We start from the raw sequence: 27,462 nt of genomic DNA, 5'->3' as shown, positions 1-27,462 counted from the left end.
TGTACTCCTTTAATACAGTCGTCACGTCGGATTAACGTCAATTGTGGTTACTTGCCATGCGCTAAACTTGGTTTTATTAGCAGTGTTCAGGGCCGACATCATCGCGAGCATCAGCGCTTCATATCAGCTTCTTGTGTTGCTCATACGCGTGATGCCGCTTTAATTGTTGCGCAAGTGCTAATAACTGGTAATATAAACATCTGCAACTCATCAACATATGTCTGTGCGTGCCATATTTGTAATATATTTAGCCTAATTTCATGACATGTCGCTCAATAAAAAAGTCACAGTCACCTTCCCTCCGCATGCTTCGCATAACGTAGATTTCCAGATATCGTGGGATCTGCGGAATTTTTTCTAACAGTGTCATTGTGATCGCTCCTCGCTCTGAGGTTATGTTGTTTTGAAGTGTCTACAAATAATCTGCCTTCCGTCAATAAGATCAGTGAAACTTCTGCGTTTTGTGTGCACATAAGTCTTGCCATTGCCATCCTATTTTGTTCGCGCAGTTTAAAGCTTTGCTCAATTTCTGTATGAATTACCCAACTTAGTGCCTTGCTTTTGAAATATTATTAACGAAGATGTTAAAGACGCTAACAATGAACATCTTGGTAGCTTTGCTCGCTCTTGTTCTTGCGTTTGCAACAATACAATACACGACAGCAGATTTCGGCTTAATCGGCCACCAGAACAGCAGCATACACAAAGAGAGACGATTGCGTCAATAAATACATCGTAATCGGCAAGGTCCTTTTCTTTTGCAAAGCGACATCCAGGGAAAAAATCCGTGTTCATTTGAAAGATTACTCCGAACTCTTCAAATTTGAATGAAAGGACAAAACGAGAAAAAGTATAGCATTTCTCACAGTCACAAAACACTCATTTCGATCTAAATTGAAATGTAAGTAAAATACGTGCCCTAAAGGACTGAAGGCATTAGCCAGTGAAAAGCGACGAGCCACAGCTCATTTTTATAATAAATACGCTGAATAGACGGCGACGGCTCGCATATAGCCATAGCCCTGAATATTCTGTTTGAAATGGCTTCTGTCTACCAATACTGGAAAAAAGGAATATTCTTTTTTCTTTATCACAACATTCTCAGTAGGCGCGCGCGCGCGTTTTGCATACCACGCACTCGACACCAACATGCGACCACTCGGCCCCATCTCTCTCTCTCTCTCTCTCTGAATGTCTCTCACTCCTACACTTGTAATCTCAAGATCTATAGGCGAACAGAAAAATGCGTGCGCATCCGGGGCATCTGGCGCTAGCGAACTTTGCGCCTATTTTTTACTGCCATCCGCGAACTGCCGAGGCAGGAATTTCTTTCGAAGCAGCTCCAGTCACCTCACCGCGTTCCCCTTTCTCACACCGCCTTTGTACGTTCCCCGAAAGATAAGAAACAAGCCGAGGATCTAGAAGTTTGTCGTCACCGTAGGAGCACGTGTACCTAACAAGGATTTACTGCTTCGGGCAGCGTCTGCAGCTCCGCAGGACAATGGCACTTGGTCGCGTTTTCTTTTCTCTTTCTTCGGTATGATTACTTCACTTTGTTCTCGTTGGTAGCATGGGATCGTCTTAGTTTTTTGGTGGACTTACAACATTAGAAAGAAAAATCCTCGAGCCGCCTAACTTCTTTCCAAGAACAATATCGCATTATCGAGTGTCGAGCTGCAAGCAATGGTCTCTTTCTGGGGACCAATAAACTACTCGTTTATCCTCAATCTCGTTTACTTAGCTTCTTGCTTCTCTTGCTCCATGTTTATTAGTTATCTCTGCTTCAGAGAGTCCACTCCTTGGAAGATCATGGTTAGCTGGCTAAGTCGGTTGGAGCTTCGCGGATCAATAACTTTACTTGAGCGTTATTTATGGTAACTCTCATACTGTCAAAGGGAACCTACAAATAGGGGAAGGTAGACGGCACACTGATTGACGTAGTAAGAGGTGCAGCAGCACGGATGCCTTTGCGCAGTTTCACTACACTGTCAATGGTAGTTCACTACAGCGCTTGAAGATTAATCAGCACTGCTGAGGTGGACGTATTCGGGGACAAATCTTTCGGCGACATTATTCAAAGACCACTACTCGTCTGGAGGTGCGTTTAAATTTCGTGTTATGAAGGACTATCATAAGAGTTTACGAAGAATCAGTTTCTGTAGTTGGACGGACGTGCCTCACTATCATTTCAGAAGTCACTGACTAGTAGAAAACCATTATTGAAGCATTTTAAATCATTATTATTCAGGAACATAACGTAGCGGAGGATTCTAAAACACAAGGCGGGGAAGAACAAATAAGTTGACAGCATATATACAGCAGGGCAACACATTTTATTGCTGCAAATATGATTTTCTGACGCCCACCGCCAGTCTTATAAAGGCTCTCGCTACGAGCAATTCAGCACGTTCCCTTTTTAGAGCAGTGGCTTGTATCATCCATTTATTGTGTAACGGTGACCTTAGTGACTCGAATTTTCCAGATGTCGCGTCGTACAAAGTTGGCTTGAAGCCACCAGAGGCCGTCTGCGTTTTCTCCCACGCCTCTTCCCGGAACTTTCGCTGAGCTCCGAACTCATTTGTAAAGGCGCGACGGGGCGTGAAGTGTAGTCCTCGAGCGGCTTCTCGGTGCTATGGTAACACCAGAACTGCATCATTCGCGCGGCGTAACAAGCTCTGGCAGTCGCAAGGGTAGAGTGTCTTTGATGTAGATACTATACAGCCTTCCCTTCATACGTATTATTTTTTTTACTGTGCCTGTCTCCTCTAATAAAGTGGCGATTGGAAACGTTGGCGTAAAGTTGCAAGGCTGAACCAGTTACTCTAACACCTATAAGAGGTTCCAGCGCATAGCTACTTTGAAAAAAAAATAGTGTAAATGGCCACCTTATTGAAATTAAGTGTAAGTGAACGTGTGAATGTAAACTTGTGAGAGGTTCATAGCGTAGATTCACTCGAGTAGGCTCTTTCGCCGCGTAGTGAAATTACGCTCACTGATCATAAAGTAAATCACAGTTTCACAGCAATCGTTTAGTAAGGACTGCGATAGCAAGAAACTGAAGTGTCATATGAAGTAAGGTTCACCATTATTTTCGTTCCGATCTCGGATAACAGAACAAAACATACGTGTAAAAAAAAGCATATGGCTGCTCCAGGGAGAGAAGCGGCATTTGCACTGTCCAACGTCTCCATGCCAAGCGGCGGGAGTCAGTTGGTCAAATGATTTACGAGCCGTACTCTAGTTTCTTCTGAGATATTGTGTTCACTCTAAGCAACCTCGGCTTTCAATCACCACCGATCTCCCGGCATGCTTCTTTGTACGCCCGACGAAAGGGCGGGTTTTTCGTTTTGCTTGAGAAGCTATTGATGGCAGGTCTGGCACGCGCGTAATGTAATCGCTTGTGCCCTGCGTGCGCGGAAGATGGCCAGTTCGTTTCGTCTCTGTTTCAGCCGCGTACATGACCAGTGCTCAAGAGCTCGTTCTCAGAGCTAGAACAAGCTGTGTCCAAGACGATGTAACTGATTGGGAGTGTATACGCATTATAGCGATAACGATGACAGCAGACATCCGGCAAGAGTGTGCGTCTAATGATCCCTAATCATAATTCGTAAGTGCGCTTCTCTGCACTGCCTACTTGAACTGCATAAAGTAATGACTGCCCCTGCCGTGCTTGAAGCGGAGACGCAGCCCCAGTTGAACGTGTTCGACTTGTCTCTTTTCAGTGTTTATATCGTGACAGGCGAATCAACATTTTACAGGTTATTCGCAACGCCCACGGCCTATATGTGGCATGCAATGCAAATTAAGATGGCTGCGGAAGGATGACCAACCCGTGAACTGACATGAGAAAAGATAGAGCGCGTGGGCGTACTCCCCGTGCTACTTTCACAACATGAACTCTTGATCGTCGAATGAATGTATATCGAACCAAGGTACTTTCCCAACTAATAGGAACTGCTGAATGTTCGCTACCTCATTTTTCGCTGCAGTGCATGTGGTGGTGGTGTCTGCTGATCGACCATGTATTATCGTTAACGATGCTTTGTGTAACCCTGTGCATGCTACTAAATACTGCGCGAACTTCAATTCACGTATGAACTGAACGGCACTCCGAGGTTATTTGTGCTGATCATGTCGGGCAGATTTGCCGCAGTAGTAGGCCCCTAGCGATTAGCGCACCGTCACGGCTGCACAGGACCGAATGTTTACCGCATAGCGATGATTTGCAAACATATTACGCCGTTGTCATTACTTCAGCCGCTGTAAGCATCATGCAGCTGTTCCTTCAACGGAACACAAGCATTTAACTTCCCATTAAGTGGCGCTTTTGTCACAGCCATGATCAGACTCGTCCCTGCACTCGTAAGTTGCAGGTTTCATCAGTGCGATCGAAACAAGGATAGCGAAACGAATACACGCGTATGCTTTTAGCAACATCCAAATTGCAAAAACATAGTCACACAACAACAACGTCGTTCGGATGGCACCAGCGAAGTGTAGGAGGAGTTAGCGTGGACTGCCGTCGTAACTGCAAATTTTATTGCTATAACCATTTCAATTTGCTGGTCGAGATCGAGCGTGTCGGCGGCATGCAGCGCTTTGTAATATACACTGAAAATGGAATACATTAAATGCACAAGAAAAGGGACGCTTTATTTTCAGCTCGCTAAAAGGTATTATACAATAAATACAATCAAAGTGGCCTATGAGCGTGAAAAAACATTAACGCACGACGGGAACCCTCTGCTCATGAGCTAGCAGCTGATCGTTCATCGTCACTGTCAATCTCAGTGCGTTGACAACCATTTACGTCCAGTGAAAAATTGTCGACCTAAAGATATTTTTTTTAGACGTCACTGTTGAATGTAATCTGAAGAATTCTCTCCGCCAAACGACTTCAATAGCACCAACAACGCGTCATTCACCACGCACAACACCCCCACAGTGTCACTTATCACATTTATCTGGAGGTGCGGAGATTATTTCGCTTCGATACCCGGCCAAAGATGAATCGCTTGTAGTGTGCTACGATCTATCAAAGAACGTAAAAAAAAAACAAGCAGCGCAGCGTAGGCCAAGGTTTGAAAGCGCAAATCGCGAGCCTGCGATACTTTCCGCGTTACATGAGTGTTGTGAAATTCATGAACTACAAAGCCCTGAAGAATGCTATACGTACGTAAAACAAAGCGAGTAATAACTGAGATGGTCAGACGTTAGCATTTACCTATTAAAAGTGGCCGCAGAAAATATCGTGAAGCTGATATGTGCATTCTGCGGGCTATAATCGAAAGCGCGAGTTGCTATGCATTTTCACGAAAACTTCGCGTCTCGCAAGAACGAATCATATTTATCGTGTCACAAATGGTCCTGCATATTTACTGATGCACGAAACATACAAAGTGATTTGTGTACATTGTTGCTAACACGTTAACACTGCGGCTAGCACCGCCGAACAAGGCAGCATTGGGAGCGTCTGCCTACTGATCATCCATGAGAGGATGCTCCTGAATTCCGCTAGGAGGCGCCACATTCTGCGACAATCATTTGTATCAAAGAATGTCGATACAAAATGTAGGAAGCGAACCAGGAAGTTGACTGGTAAATACTTGAAAAACAGCAGGTGGCCAAACCAAAAAGAACTATCGGTTAAGAAGAAAGTGAAGGAAACGGAGACTGGCATGTGGAAAATGGGCATAATTAAGAAGTTCGCACTAGAGATCTATCGAACTTTTAAGCAGGAAATTGCCAAGGAAAGGATCTATGATATTACTCGGGGTAGTTCTCTACTGTTTGAGGCAAGGACGGGAGTACTGCGAACCAGGACATATCGGGCCAAATACGAAGGGGTAGACACAGTATGCAATGCGTGTGGAGAGGAAGAAGAAACTGCCGAACACTTGATAATGTTCTGTAAAGGGCTTCACCCTATAGTTCAGGATGATGGCGCAGAGTTTTTCAAAGCACTGGGGTTTCGGGACCGGGAGGGCAAAATAGACTTTAAGCAAGTAGACTTAACTAGAAGGAGGTTATCTGATTGGTGGCTAAAATCAAGGCACGAGTGAAAATTAAACTCTTCACTGCAAAGTACGAATCCTAAAACTCACTTTTTAAGGAAAAAATAAATAAATATAGTTTTGAGTTCATTAGGTATTACGGCTTGGTGGCGCTAACCACCGCCCGATCTAAAGGGTACAGCCATGTCCATCCATCCATCCATCCATCCATCCATCCATCCATCCATCCATCCATCCATCCATCCATCCATCCATTCATCCATCCATCCATCCATCCATCCATTCTATGAACACAAACATGATTCGTTCTTGCGAACCTAAAGCAGAGGTTTATAACTACAACTCAAGGTGCTAGGCTAGAAGAGGACGAAGCTACTAAATATATAGGAACAACAGAAAAATTTCAACAAAGAAGTGCATTATGCACCACAATAGAAAAGGATGAATCAAGTGGTGCTGTTGGCTTCATTTCCACAACGAGAGTGGGAAAAGGCTTAGAAGGGGGTTTTTAGTAGTATATCAACAGGCCCAGATGGCATTCCAATTATGCCGATAAAGACGTTAGGTCGGAAGTCTAAGCAGGCTTTGAGAGAGGCAGTGGGCAAAATAATAATTGATGGTGACGTCCCCGATGGATCGAAACTTAGCAGGATGAGCATGATCTATAAAGGAAAGGGGGGCAAAGCTGACATAAACAACTACCGTCCAATTACGGTGGTCTACAGGCTGGCGATGCAGATTATAAAGGAATGACTGCAAGCATGAATGGAGGATGAAGGGGTGCTGGGGAAACTGCAAAATGGGTATCGGAAACACAGGTGGTTGGATGACAATCAGTTCTCACTGACGCAGTGCATCGATATAGCAGAAAAGGAACACAGGCCCCTGTGGCTAGCATTCTTGGATAATAAGGGAGCGTACGATAGCGTGCTTCAAGAGGAATTGTGGGGAATAGTGGACACACTAGGCGTGGAAGATCGAGTCACTAATCTTTTGAAGGATATCTATAAAGGTAGCAAGGTAGTTATAAAGTGAGAAAAAGAAGTATCCAAGCTTGCAGAGGTAAAACGGGGGCTTAGGCAGGGGTGTCCTTGGTCACCCTTCTTATTTGTGATGTACCTAGAAGGATTAGAGGCCAAATTAGAGGGAAGTGGACTGAGCTTCAACCTCTCTTTCGTCAAACAAGAAAAATTCATTCAACAGGCACTACCAGCATTAATGTACGCAGATGATATAGTTGTAATGACCGACAACAAGGAAGATTTGCAGAGATTGATGGACATCTGCGGTGATGAGGAAGATAGATTTCAATTCAGATTCAGTAAGGAAAAATCAGCAGTCATATTTTTAATGACAATGTAGGTAGTCGGCTTCGAATACAGGAGTTTACGCTAGAGATAACAAATAAATACAAATATCTGAGGGTACGGATAAGCAATGCGGCCGAGTACCTAAGAGAACATGAAATATACGTGACAACTAAAGGTAACAGAAATGCAGCGGTATTGAAAAACAGGGCACTGGGAAAATACGATAGGTATGATGTTGTGAGAGAAATATATAAAGGGGTCATGGCTCCTGGTCTGACGTACGGCAATGCGGTTTTGTGCATGAGATCAGAAGTCCAAGCAAGATTAGAAATTAAGCAACGTGGTATAGGTAGGCTTGCCTTAGGAGCTCACGGGAACACACCAAATCAGGGAGTATAAGGTGATATGGGATGGACATAATTTGAAGGCAGGGAAGCTAGCAGCAAGATAAAATTTGAGAAGCGATTAAGAGAAATGAGGGAGGAGCGTTGGGCTAGGAAGGTATTCGGCTATTTGCACATGAAGAATGTCGATACAAAATAGAGGAAGCGAACCAGAAAATTGACTGGTAAATACTTAGAAAACAGCAGGGGGCGAAACCAAAAAGAATTATTGGTTAAGAAGAAGGCGAAAGAAGCTGAGACTGGATATGTGGAGAATTGGCATGATTAAGAATTCCGCACTAGAGATCTATCGAACTTTTAAGCAGGAAATTGCTAAGAAAAGATCTATGATAATACTTGGGGTAGTTCTCTACTGTTTGAGGCCAGGACGGGAGTGTTGCGAGCCAAGACATATCGGGCCAAATAAGAAGGGGTAGAAATGGTATGCAGTGCGTGTGGAGAGGAAGAGGAAAGTGCCGAACACTTGATAATTTTCTGTAAAGACCTTCACCCTATAGTTCAAGATGACAGCGCAGAGTTTTTCAAAGCACTCGGGTTTAGGGAAAGGGAGGGCAAAACAGAATATAAGTGGGTAAAATAACAAGAAGGAGGTTATCTGATTGGTGGCTCAAGTCAAGGCACGAGTGAAAGTTAAACCCTTCACTGCGAAGTACGAATCCTCAACCTCACTGTTTAAAGAAAGAAAAATAAATATAGTATTTGATTCATTGAGTATTACGGCTTGGTGGCGCTAGCCACTGCCCAATCTAAAGGGTACAGCCATATCCATCCTTCCATCCATCCAATACCAATTGCGTAAACAAACTACACTTGAACAGGCTTTTTGCACAGGATGACAAGCCGCGATTATTTGTTCAAACTGCATAGCAGCAAAGCTAACTTTGCAGTTTTGAAAAGCGTTAATTGCTACCCACATAAAATATTTCAACAATAAGAACAGCGACTGCAGTTCGTTAGTTACAAACATTCAGAACTGAATGACGCAGAACTATCACGAGGAAAACGTTCCTGTATGGTTCAATAAATGTATAGAAAATGAATTGCAGCAAAAAAACTAGCAATTGCGCAGCTTGGTAGTGCGTCACTCAACGTTTATTCGTGGTAATTGAACATTGCTTTCGATTTTTTTATGATTTCACTGTTGTAGGGCAGGAGATATCACATATGGAGATATCACTAACGCTTCCTTCATATGCTGAATGCTTCAGCGACACTGATTGGTGCAAAGCGAACCGGAGATCTTAGTTAAACTAATATCTCCCTCGCCCACAAACGTTTGGCCTGCTTTTGTTGCCGCGATATTCTTTGCGTTGATTTCACACTTCACAAAACAGATTTGTTTTTTTAAAAAACTATATGGTTACTTTCATTCGTCCGACTCCTGCTACAATAGACCTATCACACATTTCCCCCATCTGTATCTCAGTATAACCGGTGGTTCGCTGATGACATTGCCTTGATCAGTAACTCAGGGGAAGAATTACGGCTCAAGATTACTGAACTGTACATGGAAAGCAGAAGAGTAGGTTAATAATAGTGCTAAGCAAAAAGTCAATAGGCACGACACTCAACTCACAATAAAGCACCCCAAATAAGTGAAACCCGAACATTCGTTTTTCTCCAGGGTACTCACAATATCTTCAAAGAAATCGCTCACACGAGTTGATTCTTGTCACAATGCAAAATGCCGGCTTTTGTAAAACGCATGATCCCTTTAGAAGGTTCTATGATAACTCAGGCTATACATAACGTCTTTTATGCTACTACGAAACCATACCAAAAATACTCACTGCTCAAACAACATTGACGTATTTCACTCCTTAGATTAAAAGTTGATCACGAACGTGTACGTTAGCAGTGTTCATTAAAATGGCTTTCATTTTCCGCTGAAGTGCACAACATATGTGCTTACATCAGGCATTCAATATTTCTATCCACTCTCTTGAGCTTTATGTTCTTACAAAAGTACAGGAGAGCTTTTTTGGTGGATTTAAAATCTACTCAGCGTCAGCTGTAGGGAAAAATTCCCATGATCTACGTCCCGTATAATATCCACATTTCCGTTTTCTCCCAATGATGATTGCTATTGATATTGAAGGTTAGGCACGAATTCTAGAGCACTCGAGATACTGCGCAAAGGAGCATTTTGGACATAAAAAATGCGAAAGGTTGGTTGGTAGTGTTATTTTTTGATTCAAGAAACGTCGCATTTATTCCGAACTGAGTGCTGGAAAGATAATAAGGGCTGCGTTGCGTGCGATGCGTAGTGAGCTTTATTCTTAAAGTGTTAACTTACACAGGTTATCCTGAGTGCTTTTAGCGCTTTGATCCTCAAGAGGAAATGGTATAACAAAAGGAAATGGCAGAAGTGCGTGAGCGTGACTCTGGTGTTATCCGTTTTATCAAAACCAAGTCATGCAGTAAAAAGTACATCTTTTACACCTGTCAGAAAGACGCCCCCAGCTAAGTCTATCCATCCGTGCGGCCGGATTTCTGTTCGTATTTCACAATGTCAGTCGGTTATCTGCCTCTTTAGTGAGATTAACTTGAATTGCGTGCGTCTGTGCCATATAGCAATGGTTATATTGCATATAGCAAATGGCCACTACATGAACGGGCTTTCAAGGATCAGAAAAAAAACCTGAACTTAAATTTCTGGCTCACCTTTTGCTATTTGGTTCGGACGTTATACTAATAGTGAGTAAATGAATATTAGCTCTGCGTTTTCAAGCGCGGAAGTACTCCCATAAAAATTGGTTCATTTTAATTTAGTCCACATGATGTGGTCGCACGCGACTAAACATACAACTACTTTCTAATCATACAACAGACCTCAATCACTCTCAACCGGTTTTCACAAAAGTGTTTGGCGCTAGCTATTTTTGTGCGAGAAAATGTCTGAACAATGCAGGGTGTAGCATTAGGGAAGCGAGGTCGCAAATGAAAACAACACCCGTGCAAGAAAAGCTTGATTTAATGGCCCTCTCGTGATTTAATAAACCTGCTGTGTGTAGTTTGACAGTCACCATCATATCCAGCCTGATTTAGACTTGCGATATGGATGAGACGAAATTACATGTTTCGAAACACCCATGTCGTTACATCATCAGTGCAGGAAACGCAAATACGGAAAGCTTTTCGTTTACTTGAAAGAAGATGCCTTTTCGAGCCCTTCCGCATCCTATTAGCGCACGACGACAACGAGCTGCAACTGCAGTTTCTGAATTCGCAATTCAAGTGCGTTGATTCTCTAAAAAAGTGGTAGAGGGGGTTTGTGCGTACGTACACCTAGTTATTCCAAACAGCACAGAAACGGGACACAAACGAGGCCAGACAACATAGGCGCTGACTTCCGAAGGAGTTTGATTGCACGAACACAAAACATATATGCAAAAAAAGAGAACACATGTGACACACACAATAAAAACGATGGTCAGATGAGACAGGCTGTATAAGGTGTTACTGCTGGAGATATTTAATGTCCTCGTCAAGTAACCAAGATATATGATGAAGCCCCGCCACGGTGGTCTATATGCTAAAGTAGTCTGCTGCTGACCCGCAGGTCCCGGGGATAAATACCACCTGGGCCGGCTGTATTTTCGATGTAGGCGAAATTGCCGTAGGCCTGTGTGCTCATATTTGGGTGTACTCGAAATTTCCGGAAGCCTCCTCTACGGCATCTCTCAAATTAATATGGTGGCTCTTGGACGTCAAAACCCACATATAAATGTATCAAGATATAGGATGAGCTGACTCAAGAAGGATCTCTCTTGAAAATGAATAATGCTTTAAGGATATCACGCATGCGCTGGTGCAAATGCATTCTTATGCAAGTGAGTTGATTACAATAATTGAGTGAGTTGAGTCCTACTCTAATTCATGAACAAATATCAGGACCGATAGCTTGGGTAGGCTAGTATCCGGTCCAGCGTTTATAATATACGTACAGATCAGTGCGGTATTTAACATATTGGTTTAGAATTATATATAATAGCAAGCAAATGAACAATATTTTTTACGAAGTACAATATAATAGTTATAGGAGAAAGTTTAAATGTCCTGATTTGCAAGAAAAAAAAAACATGTTACTACACTGCTTAATGATACGTGCGGTATTAACCTCCAAAGGTAGAATATTTCAGCTTTAGTTCCATTGAATTCAACCACTCTTTCACCGTATACATTATTACATTTTGTTATATTCAGATTGCCTTTCAGTGCATGTCCTGTACTGCGCGTCGGAAAACAAAACACGTTACGAGAAGTAAGGAAATTAGTGCACATATTTCTAGTTATTTAAATTTAAATCTTATTAATAAACAGAGCTGTAAGCGATTACACTTACTGTGTCTGAAAAAGGTCGTTAATTCTATCGTTGCTACTGTTGGGATTATCTTCAGTGCCCTTTCCTGTACATTTTTGTAAAGGGTTGAGTATGCCTTGTATGTTACACCCCATGATGCTAAACTATAACTGCTATGTCTATGGCAAAACGCATATTATGGAGATTTGAGTAGTTTAAGGGGAAAATATTGCCTTGCTTTAATGAGGCGATAACATCCGTACGTGACCTTCCTGCACACGCTCTGAATATGCGCTTCCCATTGTATATGTTGGCCGAAAATCACGTCCAAGTATTGAAATGTGTCAACTTCTTGTATATGAATATCGCCACCCACACGTAGTGGGTCGACTGCAAGAGCGGCTCTACCATCTGGAGGAAAGAAAGAAGATTTGCGTGTCTCTTCTCGGCTCGAGAGCCAGCCACGACTGACGCATCGTCCTAGAGCTAGCTACCCGGTCGTTCAATATATCCCCCAGTACTTGTGACTCATCGTGACAAACTGGTGGAAGGTGCTGGGTAGTCTCACGGATGCTGCAGACCCCCCCAGGAAGCCGTAATACGAGTCCAGTGCCAGTCAATACTCCCGTGCATCGGACGAGCCGCCGAATCAGGGGATTGCCTCCGGAAGTCAACGATACTGCTCCCACCACGTCAACAAACATGACCAGCACTTCGGTACAAACCTTGCCAACCGGCACGGGAAGCACGTCGTCGAACCGATATACGTTGAAAAGCCCACGGGCACCGACGACGATCCATGGTACGGAGAGCGAAGACGTTGAGGACTGGTTGGCGGACTACTAGCGCGTAGCCAACTTGAATCAGTAGGACGACGCGGCGAAACTAGGTCGTGTCTACTTCTATCTCGAAGACGGGACTCACACGTGGTATCAAAATCGAGAGGAGCAGCTGACGACGTGGCCAGAATTCTCTCGTAGACTTCTGCAGACATATGCCAGCGCTGACCGCCAAGAAAGAGCTGAACGAGCTATTCTTGCCCGCGTCCAGTCGCCAAACGAAACTGGGACCGCGTACGTCGAAGACATGACGCGTCTCTTCCGACGGGCAGATTCAAGAATGACGGAGGACAAGAAGTTGCGTCACTTGATGCGTGGTGTCAAGGACCAGCTTTTCGCCGGCCTCGTGCGAAGCCCTCCGAAGACGGTCGCGTAGTTCTTGTCTGAAGCCGTGACAATGGAAAAAATGCTACAGCAGCGATCAAAGCAATACGACAGGCAAGTCAGTGGCATGTCCACTGCTGACATTTTCGCCGCCGCTGGGACCAGCAATGACTCCTTACGTGAACTCATTCGTAATATCGTACGTGAAGAGTTGCAAAAGGCTGGTGTAACACCTCATCCTACGGTTAGCTCTATTGCAACTGTCATCAAAGATGAGCTGCACCAGGCCCTCCGGGACACCTTGCCTCCTGATACAGCTGCGTCAGCTCCTGCTGAATACCACCGTAAGACAACCTACCCGGAAGCCTTGAAACGCCCTGCTGCATCACTGCCTTTGTTCGTTCATCCTGTCTCTGCAGTTTCACTCGAGTCAGCACCGCACATACCATACTACGAAAGCACGTACACGCCACCGCCCCTGCCCTTTGTCCGTGGTGCTTCTGTTGCCCATCGTTCAGTGCACCCAGCCCAGTACATCGATGATCGGCACTCGTATCCTCGGAAGTCTGATGTCTGGCGCACACCCGATCACCGGCCTCTATGCTTTCACTGCGGAGAAGCTGATCGCTTGTACCGCCAGTGTCCTTATAGCCGTCTTGGGCTTCGCGGCTTCTCTGCGTACTCGCCGCACCCCCCGTTACGGTCAGAGACCACGCGACATCCAAAACTACCTCTCCCAGCAGCATGCACCACCGTCTGCCGGGCGCCAGTCGCGCTCGCCATCACCGAGGCGATTTTCATCAATGCCCCAGCGGTATTCTACCGCATGATCTCCCAGCCCCCGCCGGGAAAACTAGCCGAAGCGACCTCTGGGGGCGGGGTCGCTGAACTTCGAAGCGCTGAAGACCTCCTATTGACGCAGAACCGTACAGAAACTGGTCCGACATCACCTGCTGCTGCAAAGAAAGCCGGCTTTCACTCAACATAGCAGTAACACTTGATGGTTGTGTAGTTAATGCGTTAGTGGACACCGGCGCAGACTATTCCATACTGAGCGGGAAACTGACAACGCAGCTGAAGAAAGTAATCACGCCGTGGCATAACTCGCAGATTCGGACAGGTGGTGGCCAGGTCGTAACTCCACTGGGTGCCTGCACAACTAGAGTACAGATTCAAGGGTACACATTCGTAGCAAGCTGCTTTGTTACACGTGAATGCTCCCGTGACGTCATTCTGCGAGTTGATTTTCTACAGGAAAGTGGAGCTATCATTGATCTGCAAGAGCGCCGCGTCACGTTCTCAGCCCAGCGAGCAATCAACGTGCAGGATGACGGAATGCGTGTCGACGTACTCCGTATTTCTGAACAGAGCGTGACGCTTCCTCCCCGAGCCAGTGTTCTAGTCGACGTAACATGCTGTGGTTTGAACGATGGCGATGTGGTGGCCGAGACAAATTTAGAACACCTGCAGCAAGGCGTATGTGTAGCGAGAAGTGTAATACACGTTCGCGACGGCCGATCTGAATTGCTCGTTACCAACTTTAGCAACGAGCATCGACACCTTTTCCGTGGCACCTCGATAGCGCTTGCCCACGAAGTAGCAAACGTAACCAACTGTCTCACGTCAGAAATAGTGGATAACGCAGACACATCAATGAACAACATTGACATCAATCCTGATCTGTCCACCGATAACCAGACTGCGCTGCGAGCGCTCTTGTTCGAGTACAGGTCTTGCTTCGCAAGTTGCTCAAAGATCCGCCAGACGTCCATCACTCAGCACAGGATCATCACGTACGAGGACGCACGCCCAATACACCAGCACCCCTACCGCGTGTCGGCTAAAGAACGTGAAGCGATACGTACGCAAGTTCGAGAGATGCTTGACGATGGCGTTATCGAACCATCCAACAGCCCGTGGTCATCTCTAGTCGTGCTTGTCAAAAGGAAGGACGGATCGCTACGCTACTGCGTCGATTACCGAAAGCTTAACAACGTGACCAAAACGGATAAGTACCCGCTACCGCGTATCGATGATTCGCTGGATAGACTTCGTCGTACCCATTATTTCACTTCTCTCGATCTCAAAAGCGGGTACTGGCAAATCGAGGTAGATCAGCGAGACCACGAAAAGACAGCCTTCGTGACTCCAGACGGCCTATACCAATTTCGAGTACTCCCTTTCGGCTTGGGTTCAGCGCCGGCAACTTTCCAGCGAATGATGGACACTGTCCTCACAGGGCTCAAGCGGCAGACTTGTCTTGTCTACCTTGATGATGTGGTGGTCTTCTCTGCCACGTTCGAGCAGCACCTACAGCGCCTGCGCAGCGTGCTGGAGGCTATCCGATCGGCGGACCTCACTCTAAAGCCACAGAAGTGCCACTTCGGCTATGAAGAACTGAAATTTCTTGGACATGTAGTTAGCGCTGAAGGAGTCCGGCCCGATCCAGACAAGCTTGCCGCTGTTGCCGAATTACCAGCTCCTGTCGATACGAAAGCCGTCCAGCGCTTCCTTGGTTTGTGCGCCTACTATCGCCGGTTCATTTTTGGCTTTTCACAGATAGCAGAACCTCTGACTCGTCTCACAAGGGACGACACGCCGTTTGTCTGGGAAAACGAGCAACAAGCAGCTTTTGATGAACTGCGACAGCGCATGCAATCAGCACCCGTTCTCGCTCATTTCGACGATGATGCTGACACGGAGGTCCATACTGACGCTAGTAACGTGCAGTGCTCGTTCAGCGTCAAGACGACATCGAAAGGGTGATAGCCTACACCAGCCACTCTCTATCCCGTGTCGAGGCGAATTATTACACTACGGAGAAAGAGTGCCTCGCAGTCGTGTGGGCAATCACCAAGTTTCGCCCGTACCTTTATGGTCGTCCCTTCAAGGTAGTGACGTACCACCATGCCCTCTGCTGATTCGCAAGTCTGCGCGACCCTTCAGGACGGCTAGCACAGTGGAGCTTGCGGCTGCAGGAATTTGACGTCACCATCGTCCATAAATCCGGCCGTAAGCATGAAGACGCTGACACACTGTCACGCGCACCCCTTCATGTCGTCAGTCAGGAAGCAGAGGAAGACGAAGGCTTCCTGGGCGCCATTAGCTCATCAGACTTGAGTAAACTGCAGCGGGATGACGCAGAGATTCGTCCGATCATCGATCATTCAGAGGGCCAGGGCACAATCTTACCACGTCATTTATCCCGCTCGTTGCCGTCGTACTGCCTTCGAGAGGGTGTGCTGTACAAGAAGAACGCTCGTTCGAACAACCGTACCTACCTCCTGGTGGTTCCTCAAGACATGCGAGACGACGTCCTCTTCGCTTGCCTTGAAGAACCCACATCCGGTCATCTGGGCTACTCACGGACACTTGCCAGAGTGAGCGAGAGGTACTATTGGCCAAGACTCTCGGCAAGCGTCAAGAAGTACGTCAAGAGCTGTCGGGAATGTCAGCGCCGAAAGCAACTATCTGTTAAGCCAGCTGGTTTGCTTCAGCCCATTGAAGCACCCGGCACGCCGTTCGACAAAGTCGGCATGGACATTCTCGGGCCATTCCCCCTATCTGCGGACAGCAACAAATGGGTGATCGTTGCGAACGACTATTTGGCATGCTAGGCTGAGACGCAGGTGATACCACGAGCCACGGCTTCTGAGGTAGCACAATTTTTCATGCGCCACATCGTGTTACGACACGGTGCTCCTTCCAGTATAATAACGGACAGAGAAACGGCATTCACGGCGCAGCTTATGGACGAGGTTTTCAAACTGAGCAACACCAGACACCGAAAGACAACTGCGTACCACACGCAAACCAACGGACTTACCGAGCGACTGAATAAGACCATCGCAGACATGATCTCAATGTACATCGACGTACAGCACAAAACATGGGACCGGATCTTACCTTACGTGACCTTCGCGTATAATACCACCGTGCAAGACACCACGCAATTCACGCCATTTCGGCTTCTCTACGGCCACGAAGCGCAGACCAGGCTGGACTCTATGCTACCGTGTCAAGACGGAGACGAGTTGGCAACTGACGCCGATGAATTCGCAGAGCGTGCTGAGGAAGCCCGGCAGCTCGCGCGACTACACATCGGCCAGCAACAGCAGGCAGACGCACGGTGCTATAACATCCGCCACCGTGAAGTATTTTACATCCCCGGAGAGCAAGTTTGGGTGTGGACGCCCATCCGCCGCCGTGGCCTTAGTGAAAAGTTACTGAGCCGGTACTTTGGCCCTTATAAAGTGTTACGTCGCGTCAGTGACGTGAACTACGAAGTGGTTCCGGACTCAACATCGCTGGCACGGAGTAGGACACGACCGAGGTCGGATGTCGTTCATGTGTTGCGCATGAAACCATTTATTGCGCGTTGTTCATAAATTTTTTCTTGTCGTACAGCGTTCTTTGTGTTATTTATTTATTTTTGTGAACTTGCTTCTTCGTTCACTGATTTTTCCTATATTGGCACGCTCGTTAATTTCTATTTTTACTTTATCCGAATTTCCAATTTCTTTTTTTCCACGTGCCTATGTCGTAACATCGTGGTGGTGCTATGTACTTTTATTTCCCCCTTTTGGGACTTTTTTTTCTTTTCGAAAGGGGGGATAATGCCACCCACACGTAGTGGGTCGACTGCAAGAGCGGCTCTATTATCTGGAGGAAAGAAAGAAGATTTGCGTGTCTCTTCTCGACTCGAGAGCCAGCCACGACTGACGCATCGTCCTAGAGCTAGCTACCCGGTCGTTCAATATATCCCCCAGTACTTGTGACCCATCGTGACAATATTGTGTAAGCTATTACTTATGCGACGGGTATCAACACTATTTCTACTCGGGCAAAAATTTCACATTTAGTTTTATTGCTATTTAGAGTTAGTTTGTTTTAAGCAAATCACAACGAAATGTTTGCTTAATCATCCATCACTGCCATTGGAAGTGCTGAGAGTGTATGCTATCAGTGTGCTATTCCACAATCTGCAATATCACTCTAATTTGCCGCCTTGCTTTTGCTTGTTGTTGTTGAAATGCTCTCTTAGCACGCCAACAATGTGAAGCAAGTTAAATTCTCATGGTGAAAACAGATGATTGGCTTATGGGATTTCCCGTTCACAAGTGACCCAGCATATGCAAGCTATCTCAGTGAAGCTATTCGTATCATTTAGAACATCTGACGTTATGTTGTGCCCACTGGATATTTACAGAACACAGGTCTGTGTCCTTACACCTTCAACGTAATGTGTCCACGACGAAAGGAACCGAACCTGCATCTTTAAGGACAGCTGGATAGCCTTATAAGCGCTAGCAAAAAGCGCATGAAGGCACATGGTTAAAGTCGTGGTTCAGCGTAAGCAGTTCACCGAGACGTTGAGTCCGAGAACCGGTGGCGTGTGTTTTTATGCAGGAGCCAAGAGCAAGAGAGCTAAACAAAAGCGCGTCGTCTTTTTCAGTGTCCCTTTTTGCGAGACTGTTGGCGCACACATCGTCTTCGTTCTCTGTTTCGGGCGCGGCATTTGCCTCCCCTTAAAAGAGCATCGCCCCGATGCTATATCTGAGCCTGTTATTCGCGCATAAAGTCACTTTGTAGAAGCGACGGTGCCTCGCAGAGTCACTCGCTGACGTATGGCTTAATGCGCACTACGTGCACAAGTTCAGGACAGTGCTGGCGACGCCTTGTACACTTTGGCCTATCCGGGACGACTTCGTAGGTAACGTCACTTAGTCATCGCAGCACTCTATAAGGTGCGAAGTACCTTCTGAGCAACTTTTCGAATAGTCACCGTCTTCGTACAGGCGTCCACACCCATACCCTGTCCCCGGTTTCGTACGTTACAGGTGCATGACGTAGGTTATAGCGGCCTGCGTCGTACTCTCGCTGTTGGTATATTCGCAGACGTGCGAGCTGCTTGGCTTCCTCTGTGCGCTGAGTAAACGCGTTAGCACTCGTTTCGTTGTCATCGCATTCGTGTGGCAGCATCGCGTTCAACATCGTCCTTACTTCTGGTCCGTGAACAAGGCTAAAGGGGGTCATCCGTGTGGTTTATTGTTTAGCAGTTTTGTATGCAAACGTTATGTAAGAGAGAATCTCGTCCCAGTTTTTGTGTTCGATGTGCACATACATTGAAAGCATGTCTTCCAGAGTTTTTTTGGGCCGCTCGGTCAACCCGTTGGTTTGTGGATGGTAAGCTGTTGACTTGCAATGAATAGTACCGCTAAGCACCAACACATGATCTAAAAGCGCGGCCGTGAATGCGGTTCCGCGATCTGTTATAACGATCTATGGCGCACCGTGTCTTAGCACAATGTTCTCTATGAAGAACCAGGCCACCTCCTTTGCTGTGCCTCTCTGGATGGCTTTTGTCTCGGCGTAGCGAGTAATACCGGTGTTACACTGGCACCTTTATACGCGATCAGTGTCGATCCGGATTAATCACGATGAAGATTAGGTGCTGCTACACGGTCACCTTTAATCACGATCAAGCGTGATCGGGATCAAGACTTTCGCGATCCGCTCATCACGATCTGCCTGAGAGATCGCGATTTCGCGGCTGTCTGCACCCACTAGATGAGCTTGTTGAAAGCACAATGAACAAGAAAATAGAGCATAGTAAGATAAAAATGCTTCCAACAGCTAGATGTTTATAAAAAAGCAAATTCTAAACTGTTATAATTGAAACAATATCTAATATTTCACATATTTTAGGATTCGAATCGACCGCATGTATTTACGGTAGAAGCAGACGGTAAGTAGACGATCGTTGCCTTCAGCGCTTAGTTCAACTCTTGCTCCGTCGGAGCTGTTTGAGCACCTAGAAACAAACTGATTATGAGTGTTGCAAGCCTTTTGACTATACGTCGCAACGTACGCGCACTTCGTGGTCGAATGAATAGATCAGTGCTGTAATTGACGCTGGCAGATGTGACTGGAACAGACTTGAGGTGCCAGAAGTAAAACGCTGGCGCATACAACGACATTGACGATTCGCTGCGACTACACGGCTACCAGCGGGGGCCATCAAAAAAAAGCGAAAGTTAAGAATCTCACACAACAGTACAGGTAAGTGCTAGGAAAACTTTATCTAGTGGGGGATTTATAAAATTGCTATCATGGTGACCTGCAAAGTTTTTGACATTCGAGCGGTTCTTGCACGTATAACATTGCTGATAAAGGACACTATAAGCATACCGTACGTCGAGTTTTGTTAGTGGCATGTTTTAAGGCACGCTAATGCCACCGGCGGCATTTAATTTACCCAAGCTCGAACCAGATTAGCTTGGGTCATGTAGCAGCGGTCATACAGTGATCGCAATCAAGATAACTCGGCCGGATCACGCTGATCGCAATTAAAAGTGCCAGTTCAGTGTGACCCCGGTACAAGGTAGTCAGTCGCCACTATAACCCAGCGGTTACCAACACTAGAGGTGGGAAGTGGGCCCAAAATGTCCATTCCAATCTTGGCAAATGGCGTTGTTGGGATCTGGACAGGGTGTAGCGAACCGGCTGGTTTCGTTAGAGGTGTCTTGCGTCGCTAACAATTGAGGCAGGTGCGAGCATGATGCTTCACGGCAGCGGTGAGTCTAGGCCAGTAATACCTCCCTCGAACTCTGCCCAGTGCGCGCGTGTAGCCTAAATCTCGAGATGTTACCTCGTTGTGGCACGCACGCTTGCAATACCTCAGAACGAAGAGTGGTACGGACGACAAGCAGGTAGGTGGACCCGTCTGACGGGAAGTTCACTTTGCAAAGGACATTGTTTCGCAAACAGAACGACGATAGTCCTCTTGCAAAGGTTTGGGCGCATTCTGGCTTTGTCCTTCTAAATAATTAATCAAGCCATGTAGCTCAGAATTGTCATGCTGGTGATCTGCGATGGTTGACTTGTCGAGGATTCCGAGGAACGCTGTCTCTTCGTCAAAAAAGCAGCCGACTCTTTTGGTGATCGAGACAGGCAGTCGGCGTCCATGTGTCGTTTTCCTGACTTATACAACATCGTTATAACAAACTCCTGTAGTCTAAGGCTCTAGCATGCCAATCGCCTGGCAGGATCTTTCAGACTTGGTAACCAACACAACGAATGGTGGTCACTGATCCCCTTCATTGGGCGGCCGTACAAATATGGGCGAAATTTCATAACTTTCATAAATTTTATAAGGCATTTCTTTTCAGTGGTCGAGTAATTTGCTTCTGTGCGTGACAGAGTTCTGCTTGCGGAAGCGACCACTCTTTCCTCTTCGTCCTGGGGCTGTCTCATCAAAATAGGCAAGCACGGGCGTCGTGTGTAGACGTTGCCACAAATTGTTTAAAGCAGCTTCCTGTTCGTCGCCCCTATCCCGGCTGCGGCGGCTGCATTTCCGATGGAGGCGGAAATGTTGTAGGCCCGTGTGCTCAGATGTGGGTGCACGTTAAAGAACCCCAGGTGGTCAAACTTTCCGGAGCCCTCCACTACGGCGTCTCGCATAATCATATAGTGGTTTTCGGACAAGAAAACCCCATATATCAATCGTCGCCCCAAACAAACGCAATGTCATCCTTCGTGAGACGAGTTAAAGGCGACGCATTGTGCGCAAAATTTGGAATAAACCACCAATATTACGCACAGAGACCCAGAAAACGCCTCACTGCCTTTTTATCTTATGGTATTGGAAACTGTGCGACGGTGGCAACTTTCTCGAGATCTGCGCGAACTCCGGCGTAACTGACAACATGGCCAAGAAACTGCAGTTCCTCAAAGCAGAAGTGACATTTCTCCGGCTTTAGCATCAGACCTGTGGCTCGTACAGCCTGCAAGACCATTTGCAATTGTTCAAGGTGTTCGTCAAACGTTGTAGAAAACACAATGACGTCGTCAAGGTATACAAGGCAGGTTATTCGTTTAAGCCCAGAGAGAACGGTATTCATGAGACGCTGGAAAGCAGCAGGCGTGGAGCACAAGCCAAACGGCAAAACCTTGAATTCGTACAGTCTGTCTGGCGTCACGAAAGCGCTTTTTTCACGATCCGTTGGGTCTACTTCAATTTGCCAATATCCGTCCTTTAAGGCCATGGAAGAGAAGTAACGTGCGTTTCGAAGCCTGTCGATCGAATCATCTATGAGGAGAAGCGGATACACGTCTTTTTTGTAACCTGATTTAGCTTTCAATAGTCCTCACAGAAAGGCAGGCTTCCGTTCATATTCTTGACTAGAACAACAGGTGATGTCCAAGGGCTTTTCTACGGCTGAATGACGCCGTCATCAAGCATTTTCGTTACCTGCTGTTCTATCGCTTCTCGTTCCTTTGAAGCCACACTGTATGAATTTTGATGAATTGGTCTAGCCGTGTCCTCTGTGATGGTTCGGTGCTTGGTCAAGGACGTCCGGCCAACTTTTGAATTCGACTCAAAACAGTCGTGGTACTCAGCTAGCAGCACAAGCAGGCGTTCCCGCTGTTGCTGAGTTAGAGTAGGGCTGACGTCAAGGTTAGGTGCTAGGTCATGTGGGTCTTGATGCTTCGTGTAATGAAAAGCAGTCCACAAGCATCTGCGATCTCGTCAAAATGTGCCAAAGCTGTGCCTTTTGGAAGGTGCCGTCGCTCGGAGGTGAAATTGGTCAACAGCAAGTTCGTTCGGCCGTCGGTGACATTGACTATGCCTCGTGCTACGGAAATCCCGTGAGTGAAAAGCAGCGAGGTCAGTTGGTCGGCGACACCTTCACCGTCAAACGGTACGTGACATGCAACTGAAACGAGGATACATGATCGAGGCAGCACGACTATATTGTGGTCTTGAGACGAAAAGATTTGTGCTCTGGTGATGCGGGATCTGTCAGATGAGCTCTCTCGTAAAACGAAACCACGTTGTCCGGGATGTTGATTATTGCGCCATGCTCCCTGAGAACGCCCATTCCTATAATTAAATCTTTGCAGCACTCTGCGAGAACGACGAAAGTCGTGACGAAAGAAGAATCTGCTATGCTGATTCTTGCTGTGCATCTTTTAGTAGGGAGCAGCAATAGACCACCCGCTGTTCTTATAAGTGGTCCGATCTATGGCAGTTTTACTTTTTTAAGATTATCAGCCAGCTTATAACTTATTATAGAAAAATCAGCACCCGTATTGACTAAGGCCGTCACTTGCTCTCCATCAATATTTACATTGAGCTTGGCGCTCACCACTTCGTCGTTGTTATTATTCGTCGGCGTCGAGTCGTTCTTCAGCGGCAGTACTGGGGACATTTTATTGTCTTGTGGTCGGGCTGAGACCTTACCCCTTGAGGTCGTTGACTTTAGTTTCCCCGGTAAGGGCTAGGCGACCTTGTTTTCCGAATTTAAGCAAACGTACGTCAATTCGATGACGATGTCTGACCAGGGGATGGAGAGCGTGAACTGTGGGCGGAATTGGGCTGGCAATTAGGAAGTGACTCCTGATAGGTAGACCACGTTGTTGAAGGTCCTCGAAAACCAGAGTCGTCATGGCGATCAATGTAGTCGGCGTCGGCACGGCGACCATCATACCCTGGCCGAGACGGGTGAAGTGATGTGTCGCAGTACCAACAATAGCGAGCTATATGGCTGGCACCACCGCAGTTGAAGCGGAGAGGGCGCCGATCGACAGTGCGCCAAGCGTCCGTTCTGCGAAATTGTGGGCGTCCCATGACCTCTCGTAGTGGTGAGTAAGATGCGGCAAGTGGTGGCTGGCGGCATGAAGACATCGGAGACATAGGCCGACGTCTGAAAGCCTCCTGCAATGGTTGCGACGAAGGTGCGGCTGTAGGTGGCTGGAAGTATGATGTAATAGGCGGGACGCGTGGTGGACGGCGGACAGCGTCGGAGTAACTCAGTTGAAGCTGCTCGCTACCGAGATCAACTGCTGACAAAGTGTGCCTAAGTTCATCTCGAACGACTGAGGCAACGGCTCTGTGGTGCATCCACTGGAGGAGTCCAAAGCTTCTGAATTTCTTCTCAGACAATATCTCTGATCAGGTCACGTTGGAATCCCTGATTGTCCGAGTCACTGAAGCGGCGTTGATTGGGGTGGTAATGGACGAGTGATCATACTGCCTCGATCTTCGGTGGAGAGCTCGTTCAATGGCAGTGGCTTCTCTTATGAAATCGGCCACGGTAGTTGAGGCATTAGGCACAAGTTCAGCGAACAGTTGTTCTTTCATGCCGCGCATAAGGTAGCGCAACTTCTTTTCCTCGGACATACTGGGATCAGCCAAACGACATAGGCAAGATCGCGTCTTTAGCAAATATTGCCACAGTTTCGTTAGGTTTTTGAAGTCTTACCTCGAGCAACCGCTGAGCCCGCTACCGACGGTCGACGCTAGCAAACGTGTCAATAAACTGCTGACGAAACTCACCCCATGTAAATATACGGCCTTCTAGATTCTCAAGCCACGGGCGAGCACTGTCATCGAGAGACGTCGGCAACGCGTTCATAATGCTTCAGCTAATCTTCAACATCTTCATAGGGGGGCATTACTGATGCCATCTGGCACAAGTGGCTGAAGAAGTGTTACCTGGGCTGGATTGGAAACGGGGTGCCTTGTATCCTTTGGACCACCTGTGACTGGCAGGCGGAGGCCATTTGCAGAGGTGCGTAAGGCCTGGTAGAACGTTCATCGAAGGAGGTCAGCTCAGGAGAGAGGCCTAGCAACCGCCGACTGATGCGATGCACTGGTGTCGTAACAGGTGGCTGCGTGTCGGGACTTGATGAACGGCTCCCAGATGGGGTGTTGAGCATCGGCAGGCTTGCAACCCAGTGCCTCCACCAGTGTCGCGGTTCAACGTAAGCAGTTCACCGAGACATTGAGTCCGAGAACCAACAGCGTGTGTTTTTATGCAGCAGCTAAGAGCAAGAGGGCTAAACAAAAATACGTTGTCTTCTTCAGTGTCCCTTTTCACGAGACTGTTCGCGCGCACATCGTCTTCGTTCTTTGTTTTGGGCGCGGCATTATATGTAACTAGTTCCTTGTTGATCACGCAGGTAATAGCGCATAAATCTCGCATTTAAAAGCATTTCATGTTTTAAATGCAAAATAGATACAGAGCTAATTTTGCAGAAATATCGGTGTCGGCATCGGTGCTGGTAAGTTTTTCTTTACCCTACACCTGATCCTGTCCTTACACCATTTGAAGAAAAAGTGCTTAGCCGTTTTTGCATTTTTCTTTTGTAGTCGCTTAAAATAGAGAAATTGACAAGCACCTTGGCTCACCTTATTGAAAAAAAAGCCAAACGAAGAAGTTCTTACTCATTACAAAATATAGTAGTTTTAATAAAAAGGCCGTAAAAGTGCAAAACGAGTAGTAAGAAAATATAGCAAAAATGCTTGCAGTTATTCAAAGGCGGGAATCGCCGCAAAGAAATGAGAAACAAGAAAGCATGCAGCTCAAGAACAGGTGGTCAACAAAAGACAAAAAAATACTTGAAGAAAGGCGGCCATGAAAAAGTTAAAATGAATACGGCACAAACAGAAGGTATTATTTAGTCCTAAAAATGGTGAAGCTCACGACTAGAGCGATATAAAAAGCGAGCTGATGCAAGTGTGTCAATCAATCAATCAAAGCTATATTGTCAAAGCTATATTGAACGAAGCCCTTTAAAGATTGAAGAGTGAAGTTGGAAGCAACAAAATAGAGAAAGCAGGGAGGTTAACCAGAAAGACATCGGGTTGGCTATCCTACACTAGGGCACTAGAGAAGTGGACAAGAAAGATGAGAAAGAGGGAATAGAGAGAAAATAAAAAGAAGGGGGGGGGGGAGACTGACAGTAATTTCACTGCAGCGTGTAGAACTCTACCGCATGTCAGAGGCGTTCACACAAGCCCGTCTTTCTCAGGAAACACAGCAGGGCTTTCACTGCCTTGTGGGCTGTCGAGGCATGTCGATGTTGCTGTAATAGAACTTTCACAGAAAGAGGCTGATCATCCAGTCGCCGCATTGCGTTGGCAAGTACTTGTCTATCTGAGGCAAATCGAGGACAGTGGCACAGCAGGTGTTCGATATTTTCGTCAGTGCCGCAAACATCGCACGCCGCACTGTCAGTCATTCCCATTAACGTGGTATAAGCTTTCGTGAAAGCAACTCCCAGCCAAAGGCGATAGAGAAGTGAAGCTTCATGTCGACGTAGGCCGGGTGGAGGCCGAAGTTGTAGTGAAGGGTCGAGCTCGTGCAGTCTTGAACGTCGTATGCCTGGTGTGTTCCACTCAGTCAGTGTGTAACTGCGGGCCAGTTGACGAATCTGCCTCGCCGCATCTGCTGAATTTCTTTAAAAATCATTGACCTTGACTTGGTACCTATTTGCAAGTGTTATTTTATGCAATAGCAGTTATATGGATACTAGAGGTGCATTTCCAACATGTTCGTCTACCTCATGTTCCGCATGAAGTTTAATTTATTTGCATTGCCTGGTGCAGCGTACATTTTATTTGTGAATAGAAGTGGCGCAACTTTTTTCATGCCACCTTCCACTGCAAAGCTACCAACAGCTACCTCGTACAAAAGCCGAAAGGAAGAGCTTGAAGCTTGAAACAAATCCATGAGCATCCTCTTGTAATTGACGAATTTTTAAAATTTGGGGCCCGTTAATTGCAGAGGCTACAAAGAGCTTTAATGAAGGGATTTTATGATTTCTCGGAGAAGTGTTGCAGCCAAGATCCTTTTAAAGGGAACCAGTGGTAATGCTGCGAGAGCAAAAAGTGACATCTTGAAACCAAAATTTTAATTCACACTGAATGAAGCTTTGATGAGATGGGCGCAGTAGTACACGCTGCGTCAGCCCACATCAGCATAGGCTTAATATTTTGAACGTCCTGGGCTCTCACCGCTTGCTTCGATCTGAAACAAGAGATAACACGAAAGCATCCTTGCTCGCTGGAGTGGTAATATTACATTACATCAGAATTTAGTGGGGCTACGCCAGACAGAAATTTGAAAGGCAGTAAAAAAAGCACAGTTTCAGCGCAAGGGTGAAGCAATGAATGTGATAGCAAGAAATTGCATTGTTGTAAGAAGTGTGGAAGTGGCGTTGATAATTAACTCTTTTAGATCCAATATCAGTGAGCTCTGAAAAATGCTGGTGTAAAAAATAAGGTACCCTTTTCGCGCAGCCTCTTCACATTGAGAATGCAGCACGTAGAATGGTATACGAGCTGCTGGCTGATGGTGGTCGCAATAAGGCGCGCGCCAGTGGCAGTGACAACGCCCATATATCAGTTCACAGTTGTTGCTCGAGCCACCACCGCCACTCCCTCGCGTGTTTTAAATAGGAAGCATTTCTTGGCGAACT

The sequence above is a fragment of the Rhipicephalus microplus genome, chromosome 2 (assembly GCF_043290135.1).
Source record: "Rhipicephalus microplus isolate Deutch F79 chromosome 2, USDA_Rmic, whole genome shotgun sequence".
Classification (NCBI taxonomy): domain Eukaryota; kingdom Metazoa; phylum Arthropoda; class Arachnida; order Ixodida; family Ixodidae; genus Rhipicephalus; species Rhipicephalus microplus.
Note: the sequence above shows the minus strand (reverse complement) of the source record.